The 15,305-nt window shown below is 44.0% G+C and overlaps 1 protein-coding gene across 4 annotated transcripts in view; it reads right to left on the bottom strand.

Moving 5' to 3' along the window:
* LOC310761237 (uncharacterized protein) overlaps positions 1 to 15,305 on the bottom strand; it is a 161,618-nt gene that overhangs the window by 73,355 nt on the left and 72,958 nt on the right. The gene's annotated exons all lie outside the window — the stretch shown is intronic.

The following is a 15,305-nucleotide window of genomic DNA, read 5'->3' as shown; positions in this document are numbered from 1 at the left end:
TTAACCTGAGGTACCACTTTAGCTCATGGGGCCTCCCACTGCCATCGCGCCGCTGGAGCACAATTTCTGTTCTCATCCCGAGGTAAAGTTCTTAACCCAATGTACTACTTCCGGGTTAGCGGAGTCTGTAACCCGAAGTGTTTGTAACCTGAAGTACCACTGTAATGGAGGGGTCAGAAGGGTCTTGGCATACAGTCTACTCTCCTCATCCTGCCTGGCAAAAAAAATTCTCCTCGTAACAATATGCTAGAACAGTGGCTCCCCAAATCCCCTATCCTCCACCATGGACCACTTGAAAATTCCTGGGAGTCTTGGTGAACCACTTAATGGTTTTTATTCCTGTTGTAGCAACTGTAATGCACTGTGCTGGATAATGTGTGTTTTCATTGCTTATTTCATTGATTTGTATTGATTTACCAGCTCTTGGGTTTTTTCTGGTTCTTAATCCTTTCCACTCCTTTCACGTCACTTTCTCCTGCTCTGTCTTTCATGCACCTAATCTTCTCCACTCCACTCAAGTGCTTCTCTCCCTCCCCCCCCCCCCCGCTTCACTTCTGGTCCATCCTGCTCATCTTGTGGGCTTCTGAGAGTGATTCAGCAGCTGCAGCTTCCACCATTCCCAGCCCCTGTCCCTGCCATTCTTCACAGACGTGCTGTGGACCACTTGGGTGAAGGAGTTCACAGGCCACAGTTTGGAAACCCCTGTGCTAGAGGAAAAGAACAGGACATGGCTATCTCCCTGCTGTGAGCTTCCCATGGCATCCAGCTGGTTAGTGGTAGAAACTGAGGGGCTGAACCAGAAGCCAAAAAATATATTTCCATGGCCTGTAAGCTGAAGCTCAACTCTAGAACATGCATTTAAACAAGCTGTATGAGGCAGCCGAGCAGTGCTTTGCTGTCTCCGTATGTTGAAAAATGAGAAATAATTGGCCCACAATGCAGCAGCAGACAAGGAAAACTGGCCAAGAAAGGATGTCACTGGGGTTTTTTTGGTTTTTTGTTTTTTGTCTGGAGACAATCATAGAAGTGATTACAAATTGCAACAGGCAAGGTTTTGTAAGTACATTTCTGATAGGGTGGCTAATTAAATTGGCTCCCTCAGTCATCAGCATTAAACAGTTCATTAAGTGTGTTTCATCAAGGAAAAATGAAAAGCAAATAGATAAAAGAAATGTTCATGTGTCTTCTTCACTTGATAGAGGGGTGTGTTTTTTTGACCCATATGGAGGGGCTTCTAGAAGTGTCTTCCTTTGTTAATTTTGGTGTCCTTTTTGTATGCCTATTTATTAGACACCATTCAAAACCCACACAAACTCTTATGCAAAACAGAGGAAAGTGGGGCAGGGGAAATAAAGCAGGTGCAGATGGCTGATTTAACTCTCTAATGAACCAGCAAGCCCCATCGCGTTAAGCTGAGCTTTCTCCACAGGACTGGCAGAAGCCTCGCTCGTTTCAATGTTTTCTGTTTGGATTTTTTAATATATTTTTTTTGCATCAGCAGAGTGCTTTGATTTTCTGGCAAATAAATAAATAAATAAATAAACAAACAAACAAACAGGAAGCTCAACAGCTCCTGTTTATGAGGTGCTCTCACAAGCTTTCCTGCTTCATGAGAGGATCACATAGAGCGTCCTCTCAGGCTTTTACTCTTCAGAGTTGAGTTTTCAAAGCGAAACTTCAGCTGAAATAATGAAAGAGAGACAGACAGAGAGAAAAGGGAAATTGAGCACACCCTGAGCTGCCTACCTCATCTCCTTCTGGAGTTTTCCTATCTAATGATCTCAGCCAACATTCAGGCTCAGCTGGTAAATTAGAGCCAGCTGTTCCCTGTAAGCCCTTTCACCAGCAGTGCTTCCCCGAAAGACCCTTTAAACCATTGCAATATACTTTATCCTATCCAGAGACATTGACCAGACATTGTGGTACAGGAGGGAGAGTTGGGAGGTGGCAGGGAGGTGTGAATGCTCTGGTGAGAGCACTGGGTTGGCTCTGCTGGGATATCTGTGCCACAGCAGCCTTCTCATCCCCTCACCTTGCCGGTAACTTGTAGTGACACCTGTGCTGGGAGGCCAGGTAAGCACCACCACCCTTCCCCGCCATTCACTCCTGTTTAGGAGCTCATCCACTCATTACACTAAACTCAGGTACAAGCTGTCTCAACACATGGACTAGGACTAGGGGGACTGGGGTGCAAATCCCCACTCGGCTATGAAGCTCATTGGGTGACCTTGGGCCAGTCACCCTCCACTTGTGACTCTCCCCCTTAGCAAGTCCCATGGAACTCAATGGGAATTCATCTGAGCAGACATGTGCTTGTGCAGCATATGTGGACAGCACCAATTCTCACACTAGGGATCATTAACAAAGTCCCCTTGCAAAGCTGGCAGGGTGAAAAACAGCCAAACTGCTTTTAGTAGTGCAGCAGAGGGAATTGTGGCAGGAGTCGCTTGTCCTCTTCCTCCCCCTGCCCTTGAATAGTCCCGAAGGCTCTTTTCTTTCATTGGGGTGCTGTATCCATTGCTTGTCAATAACCTGTTCTGCACCAGGCTTCTGAAGGTGACTATGTTAGTAAGCTGCCCCTATCAGTTTTCTTTATATATAAAAAAGTAGGAATATTTCATCTCACAATAGATTTGGCTTGACTTACCATAGAGCAGGTGCAACTCAAACTCAACTATTTGTTATAGCGAGTTATGAGGGAAATGGATCGGAAGCAGTTCCATGGGGTTTTGTATCTATCTATCTATCTATCTATCTATCTATCTATCTATGCATATGCACTGAAGAGAAGATTATTTTGCCCTTGTCAGACTCTACTATTTAAGCTCTAGAGATGCAAGTGAGTTGGAAGAAACCTGAAGAAATCCACTGTACTCCAGTGCATGTTAACAAGTTTTCTTATATGCCCTCCCCTACCAAAAGGCAAAACATATATAACGCTTCTTTATTTTTCCAGGTGGGGAAAGGGGACCAGCAAACTGGACTTGCAGCAAAGCATACAAACACACACCCAATGCACTTGCCGATGTAGTTATATCAAGCTTCTTTTTGTGTAGTGCTTTGTGAATACGAGAGTCTTTGCATATGAGCCCATTTAGGATTTCCCACCCTGCTGATCTCTCAATGTGTACATGTGCTCCATAATATAAATATTATATTCAAATTAAGAGAAGGAAACCTTTGTGTTATTTTTGTTTTTTTTAAAAAAATGGATAGTAAACTGTGGGCATGGTCTAATTCTGGAATGATTTGTAGAAATTATAGCTAAACTGGAACTCAGGAGTGGAAAGAAGCAGGAATGTCTGGTGGCGAGGGGAGGGGCTATGAACATGGACCCCAGAAGCAGCATTGCTGCATGGCCTGCCAGAGCATCCAAACCACTCAAACTTCACCTCTTCCCTTCCCTGCCCTTCACCATCTTGGGACATGGTACCACTGCCACTTCTGAGGCCAGGTCCATGGTTCTGTTCCTCCCTGCCAGCTTCTCTTGATATACCACAAAAATAAATAAAGCACAACACCAGGCAACACACTCATCTCCATGTCCAGGTCACATTGCATTGAACCATTATGTCTCTGGGTGGAGAGAAGTGTTATGTGTGGCATTGGGGATTAAGAAGAAGAAGAAGAAGAAGAAGAAGAAGAAGAAGAAGAAGAAGAAGAAGAGTTGGGATTTGATATCCCGCCTTTCACTCCCTCAAAGCGGCTAACATTCTCCTTTCCCTTCCTCCCCCAAAACAAACACTCTGTGAGGTGAGTGGGGCTGAGAGACTTCAGAGAAGTGTGACCAGCCCAAGGTCACCCAGAAGCTGCATGTGGAGGAGCGGGGAATCGAACCCGGTTCACCAGATTACGAGTCCACCGCAGTGGCGTAGCGTGGGGGGTGCAGGGGGGGCCGGCCGCACCGGGCGCAACATCTGGGGGTTAGGGTTAGAGGGCACAAATCCACGGGTTAGGGGGCACAAATCCACGGGTTAGGGGGCGCAAATTACTTGCCTTGCCCCGGGTGCTGACAACCCACGCTACGCCACTGGTCCACCGCTCTTACCCACTACACCACACTGGCTTTCTTCTCCCTTGTAAGACTGACATTACATTGTGATTTCATGTTCCATGTGATTTTGCTGTTGGAGATGATGGGAATACACACAACACGATAACATTACGAAATGGGGTAGCTGCACACTACAGTGAAGAAAACTCAAAGTAAAATAAAAAAAATTGGTTAATTGCTATGTAGTGCATAATCTGTAGTAGATGTTAAAAGCCCCATTGAGAGGATAAATCATGTTGCCCAAACAGGCAAAGCCATGTAACTTAAATCTTTCACAAGGAAGCAGTCTGGGTCACAGAGAGGAAGATTTTCTAATTGTGTTGTTTTTGAAGACAGACCTGCATTTTAAGTGTTTGAACCTAGTGCTATAAGACAGATAACACTGAATTGTTAATGCTAAAGATGTGAATCCAAATTAGGAAGAGGGTTTAAGAGGAGCCTGTTCCTCTGTGCAATCCATATGCTTTTAAAAATACATCAGTTACCAAATAAAAAATGTTCATTCATGTTGTAAACTAGAGGGAATCAATGTTGGCTCATCAGCTATGTGTGACTCAAATCCAGACATTTTAATGAGGCATCGGGGTAAAGGCAATAATCTGGTCACTGAAGCAAATAAATCCCCCCCCCCCCGTGAGTTCAAATCAGTAGAAAGGTCTGGACACTTTTTTTAATGCAGCAAAGATTAACCAAAGGGGATTTTCGCATTGTCTTTTAAGTGATAAAATCTTTATAAGTTGTGTGTGAGCGTGACCATCATCCATGGGCAAGCATGCATAAAGAGGTTAATTACTATTATCTCCCCATACCTGTCTACATACAGCATGCAATAAATAGCCATGGCAGACACAGGTATTTCAGAAGTGGCTGCTATTCATTCCATTGCTAGAGCAACTGGTGGGGAACAGCATTCTTCCCTGTGGCATTGGGAGGGGCACTGTTGGAAACAAAAGACTAAATGGGATGGATCTTTAGTTTGGCCCAGTAGGGCTCGTCTTAGTCGGTGCAGTCCTCTACCCATTTACTTGGGGGTAAGTGTGGAAGGATCTTTCAGTTTCAGTCCCCCCCCCCCCCGTTTCTCATTTTTGCACCCTTAAATTCAGTTCAACACATTTCTGCAGCAGAGAGAGAGAGAGAGAGAGAGAGAGAGAGTGTTTAATGTTCACGAAAAACCACCAGCATTTTGGTGCATGTCCTCAAAATCTGCTCTTGCTGGGTCCCCAAACCCTCCGGAACAGATTCTGAGGAAGCTGCACCGAGAAGAGGAAGGCAAACTCCCATTGGCCATGCTTTGCTAGCTTCTTCGCAAGACTATCATCGGGGACTTTGTAAAAAAAGACCTGTCTGAAATCAAGAGACACTACATCCACAGCGCCCCCTCGACCAGCTTGTCCGGAGTTTTGGGCTGGGTTGCCATCAGTATGCTGATGACACCCAACTCTATCTGTTGATGGATGGCCATCCTGACTCGGCCCCAGACACACTGACCAGATGTCTGGAAGCTGTGGCTGGATGGTTACGTGGGAGCCGGTTGAAGTTAAATCCTTCGAAGACAGAGGTCCTCTGGCTGGGACGGGGCGATATGGGATTGAGGGGGCAACTCCCATCTCTTGCGGGGGTGCAATTAGTGCCAGCACCGTCCGTTAAGAGTTTGGGTGTAATCTTCGATACCTCCCTCTCTATGGAGGTGCAGATTACAGCTATAACAAAGGCGGCATTTTTTCATCTCCGCCAAGCTAAGCAGTTGGCCCCTTATCTCTCTTGCCCTGACCTAGCCACTGTGATCCATGAGACGGTCACCTCCAGACTGGATTATTGTAACTCGCTCTACGTGGGGCTGCCCTTGAGACTGACCCAGAAACTCCAGCGGGTGCAGAATGCCGCGGCGAGACTCCTTATGGGGTCTTCGCTGCGAGACCACATTCATCCGGGACTATACCAGCTGTACTGGCTCCCGGTGGAGTACAGGATCAGGTTTAAGGTGCTGGTTTTAACCTTTAAAGCCCTATATGGCCTAGGACCCTCGTACCTACGGGACCGCCTCTCCTGGTATGCCCCACAGATAAACCTACGGTCTGCAAATAAAAACATCCTGAAGGTCCCAGGCCTCAGAGAGGTTAGGCTGGCCTCAACTAGAGCCAGGGCCTTCTTGGCTGCGGCTCCAATCTGGTGGAACGCTCTGTCACAAGAGACTAGGGCCCTGCGGGACTTGACATCTTTCCGCAGGGCCTGTAAGACAGAGCTGTTCCACCAGGCCTTTGGTCAGGGCGCAGCCTGACCCCCTCCTCTGGCAATCTGCACAGAATTTTGCTTAATGGTTGCCATCAACTTGATTTTAATTAATTTTTATAATGAAATATTTTTAGAATGTTGGATTATTTGATTGTTTGATTATTTGATTGTTGTTAGCCGCCCTGAGCCCGGCTTCGGCTGGGGAGGGCGGGATATAAATAAAATTTATTATTATTATTATTATTATTATTATTATTATTATTTCTCTGACCCACCAAGCTTGTAATCCTATAAAAGCATGACAAAGCATGCTTGTGTCTTTCTGCATGTGTAGGCAATTACTTCCCACAGTGCATGTGTGCAGTAAATATATATGTGGCAAAATGCTTCACACATGGAAATGTACACTATGTATGAGATACATGCAATTTCTTATAGGTGTTTCTATGCAGAACTTATCTGAAGCTGTATTTTGGATTGCATCTGTACTGTAATTCTACTGACTTCAATAGCTTGTGTTCAGATTAGATTTATATTGTATCTGAAATTGAAATAATGTAATCAATACTCTTGAAGATTCTCTTGACAACCACAATTTGTTTGGCTTTCCCCCATTTCATTTATGAGTTACTGATCATGGCAAAGTGGTAAAGAAGACAGAAATCAGATCGTCATCAAAACGAATCAGGTATATCAAAATAAAATTTCCTTCTGCATCGAAATGATATATCATACAGTTTTAAGAATTTTATATATAACTTGGCAGTCTCGTATCACGGCCAGGATTTCAAGCAGTTAATAATCCAGAGTGTTATAAAAGGTCATCTTGGAAACATATTAACTGTACTCCCATTTTAAATTCCAGTAGATGAAATGTATGTTATTACGAAAGAAGAATACGGGTCTGTGAACATTTTGGGGATAATTTCTTTCCTTTCTGTATGATTTATATGCATGCACAGGGATAACTTAATTCGCAAGAGATGTGCAAGTAATTTATTTTCCAGCCACTGAACTAAAACTGGACAATAATTTATCTGACTTTTAGTGTGGGGTTGCAGCCAAAGCAGAAATGACATTGAATGATAACCGAAGAGTTGCCATTTTGCTGTTTATCTTTGGCTCAGGGCACTTGCGCATTTTCTTTGCAAAGCCAAATTACTCTCTCCCCCACTTTTTTTTTTTAACGTGCATGCAGAGAACAGATTTCCCTGGTCAGATATTCAATGGAAACCAAATGAGCAATAGTCATTGTTGACATTTTTACTTCAATTGGACAGCTCGAGAACTGCAGTAAAAAAAAAAAAGAGAAGGGAAATTACTCCAGCACTATCACGTACCTAGTACGACTAAACGCTCAACCTCTTTTTTGCCACTCCACATAATCAACATATTTCATTCTGTGTAGAATTCAGTTTTCAATGCCTTGCAGTTTGGAAACAAAGTGCTTCAAATTGCGCGCTCTCTCTCTCACTCGTTCTGATTTTTACCAATTAGATTGAAAATATGCCTTTCAACTAGAACGATATTACTTGATACTGAATGACAAGAGAGGCCTCTACATTGTCTTCATCTTACATGTGTCAGAAAGAGCTTTGGATACTAAAAAAATGATCACATCAAAAGGCGTGTGTGTGTGTGTGTGTGTGTACCATCCTGGCTTTGATTAACACACTGCAATTGCAGCACCTGAGGTTGTGTGATGGATAAGTCTTTATTGAAGGCCAGAATTTCACCTATCCAGTATTCAGCAGGGAGTTGGGGCCTGATTCCCCCTTTCCCACCAGCTGATCGATAGAATCCCAGCTTCCTTTAAAGAGTTATGTCAGGGATAGCCAACCTGGTACCTTCCAATTAATGCTGAACTCCAGCTTCCATCAGCCCCAGCTGATGGGGCTAATGGTCAAGGATGATGGAAGCTGTAGTTCAACAGCATTTGTGGGGACAACCCTGGCTTCCACATATATGCACACAGAAGCCTAATGGAAAGGGTTTATGTTGTCCATTCTCTCCATCCACCCCATGTATAAATGGTTCTTATTCTGCCTTATCAGATCCCTTGTCACCCCAGGTTAGGGCTAAGTGTTTGATCTCGAATCAAGTAATATATGTTTAGGATCAAGGCACTGGTTTGCTACAATTTGATGCAAAATTGAATAACCACGCCATTATGTAGAACTTTGAAGCAGGAGTAGTCAAATCTTCTATCATTAAAGATCATGTTCCTCTGAGAGGATCTACAAGGGAACACATGTTGGAGATAGCAATGGGGGCGGTCAGTGCCACATCACTTACAGAATGTAAGAGAGAGAAAATGAAGTCAGGCAATGAACTTTAAGATCATCACTACCAGACGTATCTTTTCTTTCCACATATTCTTTAACCATCCATACACATACACACACTTCTCCCAACCCAGACAAACACAAAACCACCACTTCAGCACAGCTCCATGCTTTCAAAGCACCCTGTCCTCTCTACTCAGGTGCAGCTCCTCCTCACTTGGAAAGTTTTTTTTTGTTTTAGAAAAAAAAATGAATCTGCTTGTATCTGCCAGGAATATGTTCTTCAAGCTCTGTGTGGCCTCCACCTTTCATGGCCTAAAAGCAAAGGAGGAGAACAGTGGCATACCTTAGGGTCCCAAATTTCACTGTTGCCCAGTGCAATGCCAAAATTCAGCCCATGCCCCCACCTTCTATTTTACCTCATAGTTGCAGACATCCCCTGTGGTGGTGGGCTCCGTGCTCCCAAGGAGAGCAGCCAAGATGCTGCAGACGGGCCCTCTGCTGCTCTAAAAGGTGCATTGTATGTAAGAAACTAGAGCTAAATGTTTGAAATGGAATAATTGAAATTTAAATAAAAATAAAAATGAGCATGGGATCATTTCATCATCATTTAAGTCTGATACTATATGAATCAACTGGAATCACTAGCAAGATATCTCCAGCTCTTATAAGAAAAGTAATAGGCTCCAATCAGCACTGGTATGGTGGTCTTTAATTTAAGGTGACAGCAGTATTGATAATCTGCTAATGGGATGATGATTTCATCCCTATCAGCAATGGCTATGTCCATCCTGCTGCAGATGTAAGTTTTCCACACATAAAGAGTTCAATAAAATTAAAGGTGAGTGTGTGATCTTACAGCACTCTTAAGGACACAAATGACTTGGAGTTTGTAGTCATGACATTGCAGCACTGCCAGGAGCAAGGTAAAATGTGGCCTAGTGGCAGGCAGAAGGTTCCAGATCCAGTTCCTTGATGTCAGTAGCACATTTCTCAGAATAACATTTCTCAGAACAATTTGCACTTCATGCGCTGTATGCGGCAAAGGAAGGAGCAGGGTTGGACATTGGTCGTCTTTGGTAAGAAAGTGAGGCCAACATTTGGCACTCCAAAGTGGATCTTCTCTGTTTTGCACCTCCTCAGCTGGAGGGACAGGTCTTTTTCTTTCTTGCCACTGCAAAAGCAGCAACCATCAGACAGGTGGATGGGAAGGAAGGTGAGCAGAGTTTGGCGTATCAGTGTCTAGGGGTGGGTGCCTGGATGTTTGGCAGGGAAAGAAAGAAGTTGAATTCTTTTCCAAGTCAGATGAAAATTAGTGCACTTGTGATATGTACCCCTCCATTTACACAATTAAGTGGCAGTGTAAACACAGGGGCATTCTGGCAACATTTTTAGGGTGAGATGTGAAAATTATTTAACATTTCAGGGGGCATGCTTGCTATTTTCTGGTGGTGGCAGAAACTTAACATTATGCTGCTGTTTGGTCATCAATAAGAAAGAAATAATGGTAGAACTCTCTGTAATGGGCACATTTTGGCAACTGCCCCTGCCACCCCCCTCAGTGTCCTAGAACAAGGTTACATCAAGGCATAGTGTCCTTACTATAGGAAAACTCTGGGATTGGCTCTGTCTCTGCCGGTTTCCTACAGTGATGAGCAAATATATATCAGAAGGAGCATATATATTCATTCTCATTCTCTCTTTCCATATACAGTGGTACTTCGGGTTACAGACGCTTCAGGTTACAGACGCTTCAGGTTAGACTCCGCTAACCCAGAAATAGTACCTCAGGTTAAGAACTTTGCTTCAGGATGAGAACAGAAATCGTGCTCCGGCGGCTCACTGGCAGCAGGAGGCCCCATTAGCTAAAGTGGTGCTTCAGGTTAAGAACGGACCTCCAGAACGAATTGAATTCTTAACCCAAGGTACCACTGTATATGTATCTGTTGACAACTACTTCTGGGAGTGGAGTCTTGGACCCTTTGAAATCCACCTGTGATTGGCTTGAAAGGGTAAAGTTAGCAATCCTAGCAATCTTGCAGCTTCCGGTGAGGTGTGTAGCATAACACCACGGATTCAGCTTTAGCTGATGTGACCCGAGGACATGGACAAGGTGCTTGTGTCAATGTGACCAGCCATGCGTTCCCTCGACCCTTGCCCCTCTTGCCTTACTAAAGTTTGCCAACTGGGTGGATACAGGGTGCAGCCAATGCATTTTTGCCAGGGCTGGTTCATATACAGGTCAGCTATTAGCTTCTCATTAGGAAAAACAGCATGCTATCAGAGAGCACCACGGGGCACACCTTGCCCCCAGTACCACAGTTTCCAAGACTGCCTGCCTGTCACCCTTGCTTCATTTTAAATCTCCTCCTGAGCCAGATGTCTTCCAAGCAGCCTTAAACTCTCCAGAATCCCACCCTCCTTCCTCCTCTGACCTGTCTTCCGTGTCCACCCCCACCCCCAGCCCAGTTTGGAGCCTTCCTCCTCTGCAGCTTCCCTTGGGGGTCCTTCGTCTGGAGCCTCCCACCACTCATCTTTGTCCCTGACCACTTCTGAGGCAGGGAGTGGTAGCGGTGGAGCATAGGCCTGAGCTGCCCAGGGCGGGAGCGTGGTGTGTGCCCTCCCAGACATGGGATAGCCACTCGGGTGCTCAGAGCGGCGAGCCGCTCACGGGGGTGGAGCAAGCCACCCATGGCGGACATTCGGCACGCCGCCCGCCCGCAACTCCCAAGACTCCCCCAAGCTGTCAAAACGAAGGGTGAAGAGGGGAATGCCACCGGGAAAGTGGTGCTGCTCCCCGCTTACACTGATGACTCGGGGTAGTAGGCTTGGGAGTCGCAGGTGGGCAGTGCGCTTAATGTCACCCCCCTCAGTGAGGGCACCCGGGGTGGTCGCCCCCCCTACACCCCTGGGGAGTGGTAACAGCCATCTTGAAGGAGGTGGCAATTCAACCACTCCTGAAATTAATTAATTACACACAATTAATTACACGTAAAAACACGCATGCTGTGAATGCCTATAGGTTGCATTCCAGTTCAACGAATTCCAGTTCTGAACACTGAACAATCCTGTGAATACAGAGAATCTCCATATTTGTCTCTTTTTAGAGTCCAATTCTCTGACATCCACAGTGGAAGATCAAGTTTCAGAGGCTGAGCTTTTTCCCTTTCCTACTTTACTTGGATTCAAATTCACTTTCCTTATCTTTAAATAGAAATCAATAAGATTTGCCTGCCACCAGTATGTGAATAAGCAGAGAATGCAATAGATCACCAGGACTCAGGTCCAGAAATTCTATGCATTCATTTGCAGCCATACCAATGCTCTGAGTAGTAATTGTTAATAAATAAAATAACAAACACCTCATTCTGTTACTGGTTTAAGAAAAAACGTATTTGTGACAGGGGGTGAAAGTGCCCAAACCATCATTTGCGTATATTAAAATATCTATCATAAAGACTGCATAATTAAGAGGAAGGACAAAGGAGCATTGGATGTATGGTTTTGAATAGTTTATATCTTTTTTCAGTTATGTTTAATGCTTAATTATTTGGTTATTTAAATAAACGCACAATGATTTTCTCTTGCAGCATATAATTCTCCCAGTACTGCATGTTGAATTTAGTTGTAACCTTTGTTATTGTTAAAGAAAGGGAACAATCCCTCCCCTTTACAAATTTCCTTTGTTCTGAGGAAAACTACAAATTGTGTATTTCTTACCTACTCAAACTAGGAGAACTCTCTATGATTCATTGCAATATGCTGAACAATTTTTTAATGCAAAAACGTGATTTTCAAAATTACCATACAACCACCTCTTATGCATTCAGAAAAATAAGACAACTTTTAAATTATGATGATGAAAATGTTCACCTTTTTCTGTGAAGATACCTGGATGTTTGTGAACTACTTGACTGGCAGCAATTCAACTGCTGAAGCCTTTTCCTTGTTAACTAAGTTGTGTGGGGTTTTTTTAACCAGGAACAGAGGCAGAATATCCAGCACCATAAATCTGTGTGGGAGAGCACATGTTTTGCACAGAAAACGCCACTATCTGAAACCAGAAGGACTAACGATCAGAATCTTTATAAAGGAAGTTTTCCAATCATCACTTCTGGTCTAAAACTTCCCTGAACGGTGCCCTGTTCACCTACTGATTACTTATGCAGATATTTAAGGGAAGGAACTCTGTGTGAATCACAGAAAGGAGTCTGGTTCCACTGGCAGGTCAAATAAGAAAAACTAGGGAATTTTTTTTATTTAAAATGCATCATGTAAAGAATTCCATGGTCACTATCATATTTTCTTTTGTTCTTTCCTCAGCCTACTCCATATTTTTGCATCCTCTTAAAATGAAATGTCTGGAACAGAGTATAAGAAATATTTTTTACTTGATTAAATGTCATTACTTTTTAAACAGAATATTCATTGTGTCTGAATATTTTTTTTTAAAAAAACCCCTCTGAATTATGTAAGTGATGAGCTTCTTGCAGCAGAGAGAAAAGCTCTTCATTTTCCAGCCAACCAGGAATATAAGAAAAGACCTTGTACTTTATTTGTCAAAAGTACAGCATTTGCTCTTTGTGCATAATATATTTGTATTATATCAGTACCTTATGTTGTTTGCTAGACCTCCACATGGCCAATGATAATACATCATTGAAGTGTAGCATAACTTCTGGGGGCTTTTGCATGCAGAAACATGAAGCTCACCTGGAGATGTATGATACCATCACCTAACATTTCTGTCCTTAATAAATACTGTACTCTAAACGCCAGATCCACAGCACGATGTTCACGAAACGTTTGTTCTTGCTTTTGAGGGAAACATTTTTTCCATGTCACTTGATGTGAGTGTGGACGTATGAATTCCTGATGTATAGCACCGCACATAGATAGGTTTATTCTGTACCTCCTGGTGTAACTGACTGCCCAGAAAACTGAGTAAATGTTGAAAATGTAACCTGTTTCATGTATTCACTGGGTTCAAGAAAATCTGTGCATGGGTGAGCAGCAAACATGCCTCCAATAGCAGACAGAGCTAGGTGAGAGATGGGTGCTTCACGTGAATGCCAAATGACACCAGATCTCTTTTGGAGCAAGAATAATGTGACTTGGGCATCCAACTGAAAAGCTATCCACGTGGAGCAATGCAACACACACAATGCTATCTGCACAGTGGAGACAAAGGCAAAGGCATATCCACCCCATTGCCATTTGAACATGCTCACTTTCAAAGGTGGCAGCCCGCAGGTCAGGAGTCAGGCAACACTTTTAACGCTTTATTTTTCTACGAAAAAGAATTAAAATGTTGTAGCGTTCCAATCGACATTATGTCAGTCATTTGTCAAACATAAAGCCATCAATCCATTCAATGGGCTTTTCTCTCCACAACAGCTTTGGAGTTTAGTCTAGCTTCGCAAAGCCTCACAAAACGGGGCGGGGGGGGGGGGAGCTGTCTATTGAAACTGAAAATGAATGAAATGAAATGTGTGAATTACAGCAGACTGCATGTTCTGTTTTGACAGGATAAATAATTATTTTAAAAATCCACCATACATTATGCTTTTCAGTGGTAACTACTTAACGACTCTGTTACCAAGGACATTTTTATTTGTGTTTCTCGGCTTTGAAACTGAAAAGAAAGATGTACTGGCAAGGCCCTATATGCGTACTGTGAAGATGTCGCTTCATTAAGGCTTACTGGTTCATTACTTTAGAAACTAGTGCACAATTCACTCTTTTCAGCACTCTCTACTGTATATATATTATTTATTCTTCAGTGCTGGAAAAAATGAAAGACTGCTGAATCTGGACACAACTCATTTTGGGAACAGAACTCCAGACCCTCCAAGCGTTCCTATTTTCCATGGACAGTCCCAGATTTACAGAAGCCGTATGATCCCGGAATATCCTGCTTTTCCTTAGGACATCCCTATTTTCATGAGAAAAATGTTGGAATGTATGGAGTTATGTGACCCTCTAAGCCAAGGAGATAGTAACCAGGGGAGCCAGCTCTAGGTGGCCCTGGGTACCCACAAAAAATTTCCTGTGGGTACTTGGACATTGCCCACCACCACCGGCCACCAGCTTTCCTCTGGCACCGTGGCACCTCAGAGGCGAATGGGCCAGGGCCTGCACCTCCACTGAAGGGCCTCTGTTGGTGCCCGCTGCAGCCACAGACACACGCCAGAAGCATGTCCGCAGCCGCAGCAGGTCCCAACAGAAGCCCTGTGGCAGAAGCACAGGCCCCTGTTCAGTTGTCTCCACAGCGCTGGTGGACTTGTTAGCCGTGTGCCACGCCGCCATGATGTAGTGACGTCAGGACATCACATGGTGTTGTGATGTCATGACAGTGTGACACATGCATTCTGGCCTCCCAGTGTGGGGTCCAAGTTGGCGCTGCTGTAAATAATTATACAACCTTTAGAAGACATCTGAATGTACTCCTGTATAGCGAGGTTTTTTAAAGGTTAAATTATGTTTTTATACATGTTGGAAGCCACCCAGAGTGGCAGGGGAACCCAGTCAGATGGGAGGGGAGGGGAGGGGAAATAAGATTATTATTACAGTGGTACCTTGGGTTACAGACGCTTCAGGTTACAGACTCCGCTAACCCAGAAATAGTACCTCGGGTTAAGAACTTTGCTTCAGGATGAGAACAGAAATTGTGGGGTGGCAGCAGCGGGATGCCCCATTAGCTAAAGTGGTACCTCAGGTTAAGATCAGTTTCA

This window comes from Podarcis filfolensis (genome assembly GCF_964270895.1).
Source record: "Podarcis filfolensis genome assembly, chromosome: 4".
NCBI classification, from domain to species: domain Eukaryota; kingdom Metazoa; phylum Chordata; class Lepidosauria; order Squamata; family Lacertidae; genus Podarcis; species Podarcis filfolensis.
This window is presented reverse-complemented; position numbering and strand designations above follow the sequence as displayed.